The sequence below is a fragment of the Ceratotherium simum genome, chromosome 10, assembly GCF_057802395.1.
Source record: "Ceratotherium simum simum isolate JZ-2026a chromosome 10, ASM5780239v1, whole genome shotgun sequence".
In the NCBI taxonomy this organism is placed as follows: Eukaryota; Metazoa; Chordata; class Mammalia; order Perissodactyla; family Rhinocerotidae; genus Ceratotherium; species Ceratotherium simum.
Genome location: NC_141909.1, coordinates 67,062,199 through 67,079,459, shown reverse-complemented (window position 1 = coordinate 67,079,459; position 17,261 = coordinate 67,062,199). Strand labels below are relative to the sequence as shown.

The 17,261-nt window shown below is 35.8% G+C and overlaps 1 long non-coding RNA gene across 2 annotated transcripts in view; it reads left to right on the top strand.

Annotated features, from left to right (window-relative positions):
• The window catches only part of LOC147916162 (uncharacterized), a 331,839-nt gene that overhangs the window by 221,231 nt on the left and 93,347 nt on the right, over positions 1-17,261 (top strand). The window contains exon 3 of one of the 2 annotated variants that reach the window (XR_015553460.1): positions 7,683-8,416. The exons of the other annotated variant lie outside the window; for it this stretch is intronic. This is a non-coding gene — a long non-coding RNA (uncharacterized LOC147916162). Of the gene's footprint in view, positions 1-7,682; positions 8,417-17,261 lie in introns of those variants that run through there. 2 annotated transcript variants of the gene reach the window in all.

The following is a 17,261-nucleotide window of genomic DNA, read 5'->3' as shown; positions in this document are numbered from 1 at the left end:
AACTGGGATCAGTCAACTCAACCAGTACGTTGGTGCCTTTCCCTGCCTGTTGGAGGACACTTTACAGTGACATGAGAAGCCCAAAATGGCCAGAGCAGCATTAGCATCCAATTTAACAGATGTATGAGTATCATTTTGTCATTTCTTCCTGGGCACAAGGACCTCCAAACCATGAATCCCAGGTCCATGGCTAAGGAAGAAAATATTGGTTACTCCTTGGTTCCCAGACCAGTGCCTTCTGGCTGTGGGGAGATGACAATATATATTTGCTGTTGGTTTAAGGTATATACTACATTCTCTAGGATAGCACTGTAACCTCAAAGAACCTAATTTTCAATTGGTGCCATAATTGAGTCTTCATAAGGTATTTACTGTTCAATGAAGCCATCTTCTTCTGGGAGATGGGACTTGTGGCAAGACTAGTGAATTCAATGAGCAAGAGTCCCTTGTCTTACCTCCTTTACTATAAAATGTCCTTTATTCAAGGGTGATTGTTGTGTAGAATAACTTGGCAGTGGATAGATAAGACATTCTGTAAGTCCATAGATGGTCATGCTGATAGAAAAGCTGCTGGTAAGAAAATAAAATCTGTACTCGAAATATCTGTATATCCCTGTGAGGATAAATTGCTGCTTGTGGTATAATAAAAGTGAACCATTATAATCAAATTGCCACTAGGTAACCAGCCATTCCCTCCACGGGATAGTGACTCAGCATTGATCTCTGTTCCTTAGCAGATTAGGCACTCAGCAGCAGTAGTAGCCAGATCAGCTTTGATGAGAGAAAGTCTATATTCTTGAGCCCATGCATAACTCACTCCCTGCTACCAAAGCCTCTTTATACATGGGCTCACTGAGCAAAAGAAGCTTCCATAGCATGGTTCATAATATGAGTCATCTTCTCATCATAATAGAGAAATCTCCTTTGCAGTGGACACAAGGATCTTCACACTCTACATGCATTTAGAAAGGTGCACTACATACCTCATATCACCAATATTTTAATCTCGTTCTTCCATGTGTCTGAACCTGAAACAGGATTGGTCTATACCTCAGACTATCTTTCCTTCCACACAAAGTGAACAACCAGATATTGGATCCTGGAGTTCAGCCCATAGGAAATTTTTCCTTTATTACCGTCTTTTAGAGGGGCCATATGAGGGCTGTAATGTGATCACCATTCACTTTTTTTTTTTTTTTTAATTTTTTGTTTATTGCAGTAACATTGGTTTGTAACATTGGTTTATAACATTGTAAAAATTTCAGGTGTACATCATTGCACTTCTATTTCTGCATGGACTACATCATGTTCACCACCAAAATACTAATTACAACCCATCACCACACACATGTACCCAATTATCCCTTTCACCTTCCTCCCTCCCCCCTTCCCCTCTGGTAACCACCAATCCAATCTCTGTCCCTATGTGTTTGTTTATTGTTGTTATTATCTACTACTTAATGAAGGAAATCATACGGTATTTGACCTTCTCCCTCTGACTTATTTCACTTTGCATTATACCCTCAATGTCCATCCATGTTGTCACAAATGGCTGGATTTCATCGTTTCTTATGGCTGAGTAGTATTCCATTCACTTTTAACTGGTGCCTGCATGCCATCCAATCCATTGCTAATCAGGCCCACTCTTTTTCCCTCTCTTTTAACTGGTCTTAGGGAGCTTCCAGTGAGGCCATATAGATATTTTGAGGTATAGATGAAAAAGCAGTAAGAATAGGTATTATGGGGGAGCCTGAGCCACCTGCTTGTGGAGTTTACTAGTGACTTCTGAATCTTCTTGGACCTAGTCTTATATATACTGTGTCCATTTTACAATGAAATTCTTCTGTGTGTGTCCAATTTGGTGATTTGGTAGATTGCATAACACCTTGTTCATGATGGGCAGTCTGTGTTGCATGTCATAGGGTCAGGTGTTTACTTCCTACCAAGGCTCAGCAACAAGTCTTCCAAGTAGAAAATATTTGTGAGTGAAAGAAGGCATGACTTTGTTCCAAAACATTAGGGCATGTGTTACTATTTTCCTATTGAGGTTTGCTAAAGATTCCATACAGCACATCTATTGATCATAAGCTCTTGCAAAACCATTGGGTCTGCCGGTTGTAACCCTGCTTCCTAGACATTTCATATACATATGATACTCATAATCCTTCCATCCATCTTACTAAATAATTAATCAGGATACTTGTTATTTTTTGCTCATTAGGATCAATTAATTAAATGTCATCAATCTAATGGTTTCATGTAATGCTTTATGGGATATTGTGATGACCAAGGTCCTTCTAGATTATATTACGATGGAAAACAGGAGCATTAATTTAGCCCTGAGGAAAGACATTAAAGATTCACTCTTATCCTTGCTACAGGATGACAAATTCTTCTAATTATCTGATTATTTTTTCTGATAGAGATGGGAGTTGGATGGGGGAAGCATTTTTCTGGGTCAATAGCTGCATACAATGTGACAGAAGTTTGTTGATTTCCTCTAGTAAAGACACTACAACTGTCGTCATGACCTGATTATCTTTGATGAAATCTATACTGGACTGTTCTCTAAGAGCCATATAGCTCTCGCACAGGCCAAACAAGGGCTTCCATTTGGCCCTTTTCACGTGGGTCATGGGAGTAATATGGGAATTCTGACAGTTGCTAAGTGTGTTTATTCCCACTATACATCCTGGGACTGGGGAAATACTGGAGCTACTGTGAGAGGGATTCAGGCTAAGATTTTGTCATCTGACGTCTATAAGTCTGCACTGTGACTGGGGGGCAAGAGTGACAGTTCAGGTCTCTGCATCAGTTCAGAGAGAATTTTATGAAGATAGAATTTTTACCATGTGATCCAAGTTACGTAATTATATGTATAGCTATACTCATTTTCTATTTCCCATTGAGTCAAATTCGATAATTACCTTTTTCTATAAAATTAACCATTTCACCCAAGTCTTTGAATTTATTGGTAAACAGTTGTTCATAGTAATTGCTTATATTTTTAACTATCTGTATTTCAGTAGTTATACTATACCATTTTTATTCCTTGTATTGTTAATATTTCCTTTAGTCATTAATCTTTGGTTAGTAATTCAGGAGATTTATCCACTTTTTGTTGATATTTTAAAAATAGACTGATTTTTTATTTCTACTTTATCTTAGTTTTATATTTCATTAACTTCTGCTATTATCTTAATTAACTCCTTTCTTATATTTTCTTTTACGTTATTCAGTATATTTTTAAAATCTTAAAGTGGAAACTCAGCTCTTATTTTTCTGCTTTTCTTCTTTAGTAACATAAGAATGTAAGACCATAATTTTCACTCTAATTACTTCTTTTTACATTGGACAAATTTTGATAATTAGTATTATTCTTATTATGCAATTATATTTTCTAGTTTTCACTATGATTTCTCTTTTTGACACATAAGTTATTTAGAAGTATAATTGTTTTACAAACTAACAGATACAGAGAACAGATCGGTGGTTACCAGAGGGAAGGAGGTGGGGGATGGGTAAAATGGGCGAAGGAAGTCAATTGAATGATGATGGATGGTAACTATATTTTTGTGGTGATCACTTTGTAGTGTATACAGATGTTGAATTATAATGTTGTACACCTGAAACTTATATAATGTTATATACCAATTTTACCTCAATAAAAAAAGTATAATTGTTTTAAATTTCCAAATTTATGTTTTTATTTTTACATTCAAATTTAATCGATTTATTTACTTTTAATTTTGAGATAATTGTGGATTTTCATGTAGTTGTGAGAAAAATACAGATATTCCATGTGCACTTTACCCACTTTCTCCCAATGGTAGCATTTTGCAACTCTAGTACAATTTTACAACTAATATACTGACGTTGATTCATCAAGATACAAGACATTTTTTAATCACATGTTGCCCTTTTATAACCATTATAACCATTTTTCTCCTCTCCCTCTCTTCCTGTCTGCTGCATCTTTATTCTTGGCAACCACTAATCTGTTTTCCATTTCTATAATTTTGTCATTTCAGGAAGACTATGTAAATGGAGTCATATTGTATGTAACCATTTGTTATTGTTTATTTCACTCAGCATAATTCTCTGAAGATCTATTCAAGATGTTGCATGTATCAACATTTTGTTCCTTTTTATTGCTGAGTATTGATGAGTATTCCATGTACCATGTTCGTTTAAATATTCATTGTTGAGGGACACTAGATTATTTCCTGTTTTTCACTATTATGAATAAAGTTGCTGTGAAAATTCATGTACAAGTTTTTGTGTGAACACCACTTTTCATTTCTCTGGGATAAACACCCAGGATGACAATTGCTGGATTGTATGGTAGTTGCATACTAAATCTTTAAACAATCACCAACTGGTTTTCTTAAGTGGCTCCACCATTCTATGTCCCATCAGCAATGTATGAGTGATCCAGTTTCTCTGCAATCTTGCCAGCCTTTGGTGTTTCACTATTTTTTTATTTCAGCCGTTCTGATAGGTGTGTAGTGATACCTCATTGAGGTTTTACTTTACATTTCCCTAATCGCTAATGATGATGAATAGCTTTCCATGTGCTTGTTTGCCATCTGTACATCCTTTTCAGTCAAGTGTCTCTTCGGAATGTCTTTTGCCTATTTTCCAATTTGATTGTTTGTTTTTCCACCATTGAGAACTGAGAATTCTTTATATATTTCAGATACTAGTGCTTTGTCAGATATGTGGTTTGCAAATATTTTCTCTCTGTAGTTTCTCAGTTCATCCTCTTAACAGAGTCTTTCTCAGAGCAAAAGTTTTACATTTTGGTGATGACCAGTTTATTAATTTTTCCTTTCATGGATCATGCTTTTGTTGTGAAGTCTAAATATCTTTTGCCTAGTCCTAGATCCAGATGATTTTCTCCTAAGTTTTTTCCTAGAAATGTTATAGTTTTACATTTAACTCAATCATCAATTTTGAGTTAATTTTGTATAAAATAGGAGATTTAGGTCAAGGTTCACCTTTTTTGCTTACGGATGTGCAATTACTCTAACACCATTTGTTGAAAAGACTATCTTTCTTCTATTAAATTCCTTTGGAACACTTCTTTCTTTTTTTTGGGGGGGGTGGAGATTGGCCCTGAGCTAAAGTCTGTTGCCAATCTTCCTCTTTTTTCTTTTTTGTCCCCAAAGGCCCAGTACATAGTTGTATATCCTAGTTGTGGGTCCTTCTAGTTCTATGTGGAATGCTGCCTCAGCATGGCTTGATGAGTGGTGAGTAGGTCCGTGCCCAGGATCCGAACCAACGGACCCCGGGCTGCCAAAGTGTAATGCGTGAACTTAACTGCTATGCCACTGGGCTGACTCCTGGAACATTTCTCAAAAATCAGTTGGGCATATTTTTGTGGGTCTATTTCTAGGTTCTCTATTTTGCTTCATTAATCTAAATGTCAATTCATCCACCAATACCACAAATTCTTGATTACTGTAGCTATATAATGTCTTGAAAGTGAGTAGATTGATACCTCATACTTTATTCTACTCTTTCAAAATTTTGAGATATTCTAGTTTCTTTGCCTTTCCATATAAATTTTGGAATAATCTTGCTTATATGTTCAAAAAATCTTGAGGGGATTTTGATAAGAATTGCATTAAACCCGTAATTTGGATAGAATTGACCTCTTTACTACGTTAAGTTTTTCAATCTATGAACACAATATGTCTCTCTGTTTATTTATATCTTCTTTGATTTCTTTCATAGTATTGTAGTTTTCAGTATACAAGTCCTGTACACATTTTGGTAGATATTTATTTCATATCTAATTTTGTATCTGAATTACCATTTTAGCTTTCTATAATGTTATGACAAATCATACCCCTATTTTCCAGTATGCAGACATAGCTATAACATGTAAGAAATAAACATCTTCTTAAGTCTTAAAAATAAAAAGTCTTAAAAATAAGACTTTTTCTCCCTATATTTTAAATTGGGTAGCTGGCACATATTTCTAAAGCATCTGAACAGTATTTGAATACTGTGTTATTGTCTTATTATTTATCATATTGTTCTTTTTTCTCTTGTTATCATTTAGGAAAGACAACCATATTCAATATTGATTTTCTCTACTGTCTCTTCCATTAACTTGATTTAGCTTGAAACAAAATAAGGTTATGAAACTGATATTGTTTTTTTCGTTTTAAAGTAGGAAGAAAATTATGATTTAAGGAAATTACTCTATGAATTAAACATTTTCCTGAAAATTTTAATAGCTAAGTTTCAAAATATTGCCCACATTTTTGCTAGAGGAAAATGACTAACAAAAGGCCTTCATATCTAAATTAAGGCCTATATCCTGAATCAAAGTAGAAGTTTTAATGTTCACTACTTCAAGCATTTTTTTGCTATCTAAAGAGCATGTGAAAATTGCATAGAACATACTTCCTAAAGTAATTCATTCCATAGAGAATACTATTTATCGTTTAAGAACAAAAATGCTGTTAATGGTTATCCACTTTTTCTCTATTCCTTTGGGATGTTGAAGTCAGACGTTGAACATGCAGGGAAACTTCTATTCATTGTGAATCTCATCTCTCTCAAAGTTCAAATTATCTTCTGAGTAAAGTTAGGGCTATGTTAATGCAAACAAAATTCTCCATAGCACTTGGCTTTTCAGTAATCAAACATCAAAAACAACAACAGAAGTCCTGCCCATTACTGGAGGTCCAGTTAAAAAAAAAGTAATATTTTATATGTAGTAACACCTTATTCTTTCTTTTAGTATGTTTAGGGATAGATAAGGGATAATACCAAGCTTTTCCTCTTCATTTTTAATAAAAATATTTACTAATGATGTAGACACGTTAAACATTTCTTAAATTTCTTCTGATTCCTTAAAGTTTGATAAATCAAAATTCTCTAACATTACATTGGAAATGACAGAATAAAATTTGCAAAAATCCCAATGCACAATTAATTCTTGGAAAGATCTTCTTATTTAATTTGTTAGTGCAAGATTGATGTATTTAAATCTGAAAACTAGTGATAAATTGTCAGTGTTGCCAGCTGGCCTGATAAAAAAAAAATTCTAACCCAAGACTATGGGTTACTGAACACTGGTATTGCAATAATTTTATGAATTATTTTTCTTACTCTAAAGAAATCAACACAATTTATACTTAAGACAGAAATCAAAATAACTGGTTTACTCCATGGGAATGAAAACAAAGGGAAGAAGAAAGGACCAAATACCTTTTTACTTTAAGTAGATTGATTAGGGAGCAACAAATCAGACAGACCTAGTTCTGAGCTTTGGCTCTGTCACTTACTGAATGTGACTTTGAGCAACTTACAATTTTCCTGTGTGTAAAATGCTCTAACAAGACCTTCATCAAAAAGTTATTGAAGTGATTAAATGAGACAGTGTATTTGGCTCAATTGATAAGTAGTGTCTGGTATTATTGCTATTTCCATGTAAACTAAATGATTAGCTAAGTTTCATTTCTTTTTTTCCTTCTGATGACTTATACTATAATAAAAGAGTTGATGAGTAAACTTCCTAGTGTGTTTACTCTTGCTCAGTCAAAACACATGGTAATTAGTGTGATTAAACAGACTAATGTAAGTGAAATCTATTTAACCTGATATGAAGGAAAGTGAAGAATTTCTAAGATCTTAAAAAATTTCTTTTCTTTTTTTTTTTTTAGAGAGAATTGATTTCTGAAATCTGGGTGATTATAAGAAGGCAGCAATCAATAAAACCTATGGCCTCAAAATCCTTTACCCTACTCTTCTGTGTCTTTATGTTAAAGTTACCTGTGCCTAACAACGTGTTGAGCTTTTAAAACCTGAATCAAATGCTGTAAGAGCATATAACTATATTTTTGGCTCAAGATTCTGGTTTGCTCTGAGCCTTTAAGAAGTTATTTCATTAATGAACGTAACCATTTTGAAAAATGATCCAAGTAAATTTTCCTTTAAACCATAGACTCTGAAGGGAAAAGGCAAGGATTCAATTTCCAGCCCATTGGCTTTTTTCTTGTGTTAAGGTGGGATTGCCAAGATCTGAAGAGGTAGTATTTAAGTGTTTTAGTCTCTGTTAACAATGTAATGAAAAATAGAGTAGGCTTTGAAAGCACAGGAATACTTCTCTTGTTTTTCCAGACATACTTACCTAATCTCAACTCTCCCTAGGATAGAGTGGTGAGCGTGGAAATTTTGCATTGCTTCTTATTTCTCGTGTTCCTTTCTATTTGGTGCCTCTTTCCGTTTTAGACATTTCACACTGTTCATATTTGGCAGCCAGAAGTGCTTTGGAGGAATTACTTTCAATTCTTTGCTTTTATACATCATTTTAATGCACAGCGCATAGGACTCAGAGCTTCATGCAACCAAATCATGATTTCTAAGTCTTTTTTTCTTTATTCCTCCCTCCACTATCCCACTGGCCATGTATTGTGAGGGAAAATTTTATTTATATACACAGTATTTTGTTGACTTTAAGATCCATAAAGACTTTCTTTGCCAATATTTCAACTGCCAAATGTTTCAACTTCACATAAAGGATTCTGTTTTGCACTGCAATTGTCTCTTCCCTGAAGTAATTTTAATCACCTTGAGAGTAAGACTGTGTCTTATTAATATTATCCTGGAATGCCTAGCACCACTATTGAATGTGTAGTTTGTTCTCAGTAAATTAAAATTTAATTGAGGATTAAAGACATGCAGTCTTGGCAGTATCCTCCATTTATCAAGATCTAAAGATTGTTGCCTATGAAACTACACATAGCAAAGCAAATGTCCCATGTATGAGCTGTTGCAAGCAGAAGTTAGAGAGAGGGAAAAATCCAATAGCACTGACTTGAGTGCACATAAATATTCCTGTAGAGACATAGATGGGAGATTTTCATACAGTGGCTTCAGTCTATGCATGCAGAAAACTTCTTCCCCATGATTAGAGTATGCAAAGATGCCCTTAGCCACCCAACCATAGGAAGTCCATGACAGAGTCTTTCTATGAAAACCTTTTGTTTTAAAATTATATGTTAAAGTTAAACAAATTAAAAATGTATCTGTGGTATTTCCTTCTTTTCATTTAACCCAATTTGTCTTTATTTCAATGTTTCTTAATCAGCTTACGAGAAATGGTAAATTTCTATTTTTCACTTATTCTGTGATGAGCAAGGAAGGAGTGAGAAGGAATATCCAGATTTCAGACTAAATTACACAATGGTCTGTGTGATGCATTAAGAAAACTTTGAGGAGAAGCCTGGGAAACTCGAAGGAAAAAAAAAGTCTGTGACCACAAAAAAAAGATAAGTTAGATATGCAAAATTTTAGATAAAAATAAGGATATGAGCCAAGAAGTGTTTTATTTTCATTAAAAAAAAAAAAAAACAGGAGATAAGGAACAGCCTCTTGTAACAAGTTTAAGCTTTAGAAGAAGAAAGCAGTGGCTTAACTAGGATTGATGTATCCAACACTCTTTTCCTTTTGTGGAAAATCCAGTGACTTATTCTGGAGGTATGTATATATTTAAAAATATATGTTTCTTTCCCAATTCCCTATGTTTTTCCTTTTAAGTTTCTAATTTGCTGTTCTTGTTTCAAATCACCCAAGTACACTCCTGTTGCATCCCTCCCAGTCATGTTCCCTTTCTTCTTATTGTTCTGAGTTCTTTATTGTGGTTCTTCCTCTTGTAATCATCAGACTAACCAGGAAATCTCAGACCATGGCAGAATCAGACATCAAGAAAATGGTGGTGGTTTGAACAGCCCCTAAGATGAAGCATCAGAAGTTTAAACTATGAGGCTCTACATGCTCAGTAGGATATTTTGGTTCTCTTTGCTGAAAAGAAACTCTATACTCTTGAGTCCTCAGTGATACCTGTGTAGCATTTGTTGTTTGTTCCGTGCAATGGAAGTGATACCAGGTAAAGAGAAGATTCAGTCTTGCTCTCCAGGGAATTAAGAGCTTGTTGTGAATAACCACATTGCTTAAAAAAATGGAAAACTTCAAATTAATATGGCAAAACCCAACATATGGGTGCTGAATATACAAACCAAGATGAGGGTGGGCAGCAATGAAGAGGTGGGAGGATATGCTTAACAGCACACCATTATATAGTATGTCCACTATACAGTTACAATAAATGTAAATAAACTCAAGAGCATAGATAGTAAAATATAGTAAAAAAATTAGAAAAAGATGAGTTTTGAGTATTTCTTATTTTTGTTTTTAATGTAACTTATTTAATTGTAGGTTTATATAATTTATTTTTATTAACACCTGTGTTTAACAAAGAGCTCTTAAAATTCCTGAAAATTTAACAATTGGCTGTCAAGAGCTGCTATGAGACAGCTCCAGCATGTCCCTGTCCCTGTCTACTTTTTTGTTTCCACTGGTTATGAAATATTAATTGTGCATATATCCTTTAGATTTAACATACTCAGAATTAAGTTATCAAAACTTTAAACTACATAACTTGAATGCTACATGTAAGAGATATACTGGGGCCTAATTATATTAGGAATATAATATTTTTCAATAAGAGGGAAAGATCTTTGTGTAAATAAATTATAGTATAAAATTAGCCACAAGTGGGCCCACAAATCAGGACATTGTTTAATATGTAAAATATTAGGAGCAACAGATGTGCAAATTCTGTAACATCACACATGAACTATGGAAGTCTCTGTCAACCAAAAATAACATTTAAAATAATGTCTGGCTAACAGCTCTTCTTTATTCATTTATTCAATCTCATTTAATATGTACTATATCTCAAGGAATCTGCTGGGCACCGGTTTTTAAGGATTGCGTGCGTGTTGTAGGAGAAACAGGAAACATTCAACAGGCAATTGCACTCCTATGTCTTCTGAAAGAATATAGGTGCTACAGGAACACGGAGGACTTGAAGTGAAAGAGTCATAATCCACATCATCACACCACAGCCTCCACCCTGTCCCTAATACCAGCAGAAGACCTACAGCTAGGATAGTAGCAGGGTAGCAGAGAGCCAGACTGTAAGCACAAGAAATGAGAGCACTTCAGATAAGCAGAGCTCCAATTGAGACTGGCATAAAACGCCCTCGGACAATAGATCTGAGAAGCCTTCCACTGCATATTAGCAGATAGTGATCTGGAGTTGGTGGTAATTGGATAATCTGTTTGTGAGCAAACCATCTTATGAATATAGCTCTCCTTGTTTGAGGATAGATAGGGATTGAGGAAAGATATCCACAAACATAAGCTCTTTCAAGGAGGAGTAGGCAAGGATGTACAAGACAATAATGCAAGCCTTGTTTGGCTGGACTGTATCTTTTGGTATTTTTGTTCAAGAAGGGTACAGAGTAGATTTATTTGTGGAGTTCTTAAATATCTGAAATTTTCTGTTGCTATTTTAGATAAATCTAATTTGACTGGGTGACCAAAATAATGTGCATTCAAAACTGTTTGCACTAAAGATTTCTCTATAGTTATGTTTTTTTTTTAACAATTCCTAGGCCCCATCCCAAATCAGTCAAATTAGAATCTGTGGCCATGGGACCCAGACATTGGTTTTTTTTTTTTTTTTTTTTGAGGAAGATTGGCCCTGAGCTAACGTCTGTTGCCAATCTTACTGGTTTTTTTTTTTTTGGCTTTTTATCTCCCCAAAGCCTCAGTTTACAGTTGTATGTCCTAGTTGTAGGTCCTTCTGGTTCTTCTATGTGGGACACCGCCTCAGCGTGGCTTGATGAGAGGTGAGTAGATCCACGCCCAGGATCCAAACCAGCAAACCCCAGGCTGCTGAAGCGGAACACACTAACTTAACTGCTACGCCACCCACCACCCACCGGGCCAGCCCCCTGCTATCTGGAATTTTGAAAACCTGTCTGAGAAGAACTTGAGTTTTGTTCTTTAGTAGATCCTCACAATTTGTGCATATTTACATATTTAGTTTCTGCATAGACGCTTCAAGGTATACTTTTAATCTTATTAGAAGGCTATTTTCCAGGATGTGTCTAATTTGAGAGTCTTTTTCATTGTCCTCCCCCTTCAGAATGTAATAAAATACCTTAATTTATATGCGTAAATATTTTTGTTAACTCAGCAATGTTTTCTTTATTATATCTTGATTATAGTTTTGGTCAGTTATTCTATTTTCCTACAGGAACACTGTCATTCTTAGTTTGCACTACTGTTCTCTATCCTCCATTCATATTATAATTTTAAACTTTTTCCTTTTCCTATAAACTCTGGTGCATCATTTTATATTTGTTGTCTATATCACAATTTTATTTCTTCAAAATGACAGTTTTATTCTTTCTACTTCAGTACAAATTTTGATTCTGCTGTACAACCGTTTCCTTGAAATCCTTAATTTATCTTGTTAATTACTTCTATGAACTGCCCAAACTGGCCCACTCATTTGAAATGTTTTCCCTACTTACTTTGTCTTTGTCATCTATTTACATTCTAAATTATCTTTGTGGGGGATCAGAACTGGCCACCCCAAAATGTGTCTCTTTGCCTTGGCTTGATTATTTTTAAGAACAAAAGACTCTGAAGGACACTTTGGCCTTCCCCCTAACTGCCTAAAAGAATTTAAGATAGAAGGCCTGTCCCGGGATGAGACATCACCATAGATAACTCTGGGTATCAGCAGACTGTGAGGGTCCTTCCTAAGCACATTCTTATCAAAGTTCTGTTTACCAAACATTTGCTTTTCCATTTCTATGTGAATTGCATTCCTCTCCTTTGAAGTTCCAAACCACTCTCCCCAACACCCTCCTTTGTCTTTAGCTGAATATGCTGTTTAAGATGACAACCTCGGCCAGATGCCTGAGCTATTCAGTTTTCCTGGGTCTCTCCCATGTTATACATGTTATAAAGCTTTGTTTGATTTTCTCCTGTTATTCTGTCTCATGTGAATGTAATTCATAGCCCAGCCAAAATGTCCCAAACGGTAGAGGATTTGTCCTCCTCCTCTACATCCTCAAAACTCAGCCCAAATCCAACCACTTCATGTTTATTGAATGAATCTGATCTAATTGTTTAAAATTTAAAAAGATTCATGGCTATTTAAGAAAGTATAGATTTTAAACATTTAAAAAAATTCTTTGTGAAAATATCTGCGTACTAGTGACTGATTCTCTGTGCTTGCATGATTCTTATTGTAGTCTCTTTTCCTTTTTTGGATGCAGACAAATTGTAAACCAAGAACCTTCCCAAATTAGAAGCACAAAATACCATTCAGATAAGTCAATTTACACTGTAAATTGTAGTTCTCACACTCAATAAAATCTATGACTTAGAGATGTGGGAAAATAGTTTGTACTTTTGAAAGTCACTAGAAATGTAATTTATTTTCATCTAGACTCAACCCGAACACTCTAGTATGTTAATTTTATTCCTAACTTTGTTTTTCTCTTTTAGGGAAAAACACGCAAATTTATTGAACTGAAACTCTTGACTATTTAGCAATTGTTAAAATTGTGCATAAAAATAATCACATATTGATTGAATATTGTGATTCAGTGGAAAAACATTTTGATCTTGACCTCATAGTTTAAAAGTTGGCTCACAAAGAACAAAACTTTAAAAATTTTATTAAGTACATTTTCATCTTCCTTCTTTTATATCCAAAGCACATCTATTTCTTCACACATTTTCACTTCTTTCCCTCACGTCTCAAAAGACAGGGAGTCAGCACTTGACAGCACTGCTAATGGTTCCTCTCTTTTTAGGGGGTTAAGAGCATGGACGTTGTTATCAGTCAGACTTGGATTAGACCTGCTCCACAATTTATAATATGTATAGCCTGGGCAAATTATTTAACCTCCCTCAGCCATAATTTCCTCATCAGCAAATGGGTTACTGTAAAGGACTTACTGAAACGCTTCTGTAAAGTGGGAAGGACCGGGACTGGCAATGACGGCCACAAAGCAAGCACCTGGTCACTGTGCTTATTACAGTATTCTTTCCTGTTTCCATTAGAAATGCATCAGCTCACACACATTGTTTCTCTTCAAAATCTTCAATAATTCCCTCTCCACTTTTCATTTCCTCTTTTGAAAGTACCTAAGTCTCTCCTGTGAAGAAAAGACTTCATGATCTTGTTTTTCCAAATGTTTTCCCTATTTTTTATTTCACCTGAAATAAGAGGCTTTTTCACCCTTGTGGTTTACACCTGCAATCTCCCGTTGTAACTTACCCTTTGACTCTCTCGGGTCTGTGTTTTGGTTTCTTATTGCTATTATAACAAAATGTCACAAACTTTGTGGCTTCAAGCACCACAGATTTATCCTCTTACAGTTCTGGAGTTCAGAAGTCTAAAACTCAGTTGCCAGGCCTGTGTTCCTTCTGGAGACTCTAGGAGTGAATCCTTTCCTTGCCTTTTCCATCTTCTAGAGACTGCCTGCATTGCTGGGCCTGCGGCCCCACATCCCTGTGACTTCTGCTTCTGACATCACATATTGCCTCTCACTCTGATCCTCTTGGTTTTCTCTTATTAGGATCTTTGTGATTATGTTGGATCCACCAAGGTAATCTAAGATAATCTCCACATCTCAAGACCTTTAACTTAATCACCCTTGCAAAGTCCCTATTTCAGTGTAAGGTAACATGTTCACAGACTTTGAGGATTAGGACATGGGCTTCTTTAGGGGCCATTATTCACCCTGTCATGGACTGTTTTCTGCGTATCCTTTCTAACCTTCTTATGGGAATATTGTGACTATTACTTAATTCTTGGGAATCTCTTGTCTCTTGTCCTATGTGACAACACCGTCACTCTTCCCAGCTTCTCCTGCCTCTGTTGCTGCTTTTATGACTCTTTTTCATGCAAATCTTTGTTCCATAAGCTTCCAGATTTCATGTCACAAGACACTTGTTAAATCATATAACTCCTCCACTCAAAGCTTCTGGTACCTTTCCATTATTACTAAGCTATTCCACTTTAGTAAATTAATTGCACTCACTCAACAAGCTTTTAGTGAGCACTTACTATGTCCCAGGTACTCTGTTCCCTGTGAGAGGGAGGTAAAGATTCATGGAACACCAGCTATCTTTAAGAAGTTAATGAGGTAATGGAAAAAACAGACAAATAATTGCAAAGCTACTAAAAATGTGAAAATTGAGTTCAGAGATGAAAATGTACACACACTATTATGGAAACCCTTGAGAGGTTCCTCCAGTTTGGCATGAAGGTGTTAAGGCAGGCTTCCTGGAGAAGCTAATACCTCATCCGGGCTTTAATTGAAAAATGCAAATCAAGCACTGGGGAGAAAATAGAAAGGGAAAGGCCCAAGACACGAGGTAGCATTAAATGCTCAAGGAGATGCAAGTTGATTGGTATTATTAAAATGAAAAGCCATAGGAAGGAGCAATTAGAAATAAAACTGGAGGGGCTGGCCCCATGGCTTAGTGGTTGAGTGCCGCGCTCCGCTGCTGGCGGCCCTGGTTCGGATCCCCGGCGCACACCGACACACTGCTTCTCCGGCCATGCTGAGGCCGAGTCCCGCATACAGCAACTAGAAGGATGTGCAACTATGACATACAGCTATCTACTGGGGCTTTGGGGGGGAAAAAAAAAAGGAGGAGGATTGGCAATAGATGTTAGCTCAGAGCCGGTCTTCCTCAGCAAAAAAGAGGAGGATTAGCATGAATGTTAGCTCAGGGCTGATCTTCCTCACCAAAAAAAAAAAAAAGAAAGAAAAAGAAATAAAACTGGAGCTTGAAAGTGACTAAGAAGAAATGATCAGAGAGTTGGAAGGAGAGAGTAAATTGGATAAGAAACAGCCTTATACTGGGCAGCATTATGAAAGCAAAGTGATTAGAGGACTTCATTAGGAAGATCAAATAATATGAACAAATGAAGTGGCATGATATCATCTTCAATATAGATTTTTTTACTGTTCTTTACTGAAGGCCTAAAAATTAAGAAGAATCCATATTGCCGATGTGTGTAACTGGACAAGTGGAGGCAGAAGTGTGTGAAAGAGAGAAAAGGGATGGAGTTGTTAAGTGCGGACTATTATATAAGAATCTTGGATTTGAAAGAAAAACATGAGAAAGATCAGCCAACAAGGAGAAATCCATGGGCCAGGAGGGTATTTATTTAATATGAGATAGAAATGAGAATGTTTAGAGGCTTTAGAGAAGATGATAATAGAGAAAGAGCATATGAAAATATAGGAATGAATGAATGAGAATCTTGCCAGATTGAGAAACAAAACTTTTCTTCCCCTGAGCCTGGAGGAAAATGAAGAGAAGGTTGCAGCAGATATAAATAGATAGGGAGCAGGAAGCTCCAGGAGATCATGCTTGAGGACCTTGATTTTCTCAGGGAATTAGGAGGCAAGATCACTCACTTAGAGAGGTGCTGGTGGTGGAGGAAAAGACTTAAGAGGTCCCAAGATTTATTATAGCCATTGGGGAACATGGGAAAAGAATTTGGTCAGGAATAGGGCTTTGCAGGACTGAAGGCCTGACTGGGGTCAAAAACCATTGTCTTGTGTTAGTAACAAATACAGAGCCCTGTGATTATTTCAGTAGCGCTCAGCAACTCAGGTGTGAGAGCAGAGGTATGTTTTGGAATTGACATAAAAATATTGAAAGCTTGCAGACAGTTTCTGGAAAAGGAAAAGAGCGTGAGAATGTTGAAAGTTTAGAAAAGCCTGGAGCACAGGCTGAATGGAGACTGTAAATGAAGTAATATGATAAGAAAGGTCACCATGAAGTAGGAAAATAGAGAAGATGAAAATGATATGAAGTTTTTTTAAAAAAAGATATAGCAGGACGTAAGGGAGTGAGGAAAGCTGGAGAGATAGACTGCTTGTTCAGATATTGAAATGTTGGAATTTATAATTTCACAGATGATCTGAGCAGGGCCATGTGATGACAACATCATAGATGTGACAATAGAAGTGGAAATATTCTCTTGTGCTGTCCAACATGGTAGCCACTAGCAACGTGTGGCTATTAAGCCCTTGAAATGTGCTAGTGCAACTGAGTAACTGAATTTTTATGTTTATTAAGTTTTAATTTAATTGAAATTAAATATCCAAATGTGGCTATTGGCTACCACATCAAACAATGCACTATTTACACTATGTTCCAGAGTCATCTATTTGTTGATAACTCCAAATTTGAACTTCCACGCCAAAATGCTGTCCTGAGATCTAGACATCATATATCTATTGGACACCTCTGCCAGAGTGTTCCAGAGTCACCTAAAGTTAATTACTAATTATTTTGCTCTGATAACTGTTTCTTCTTCCTGTTTTATTTAGCTCAGTGAATAG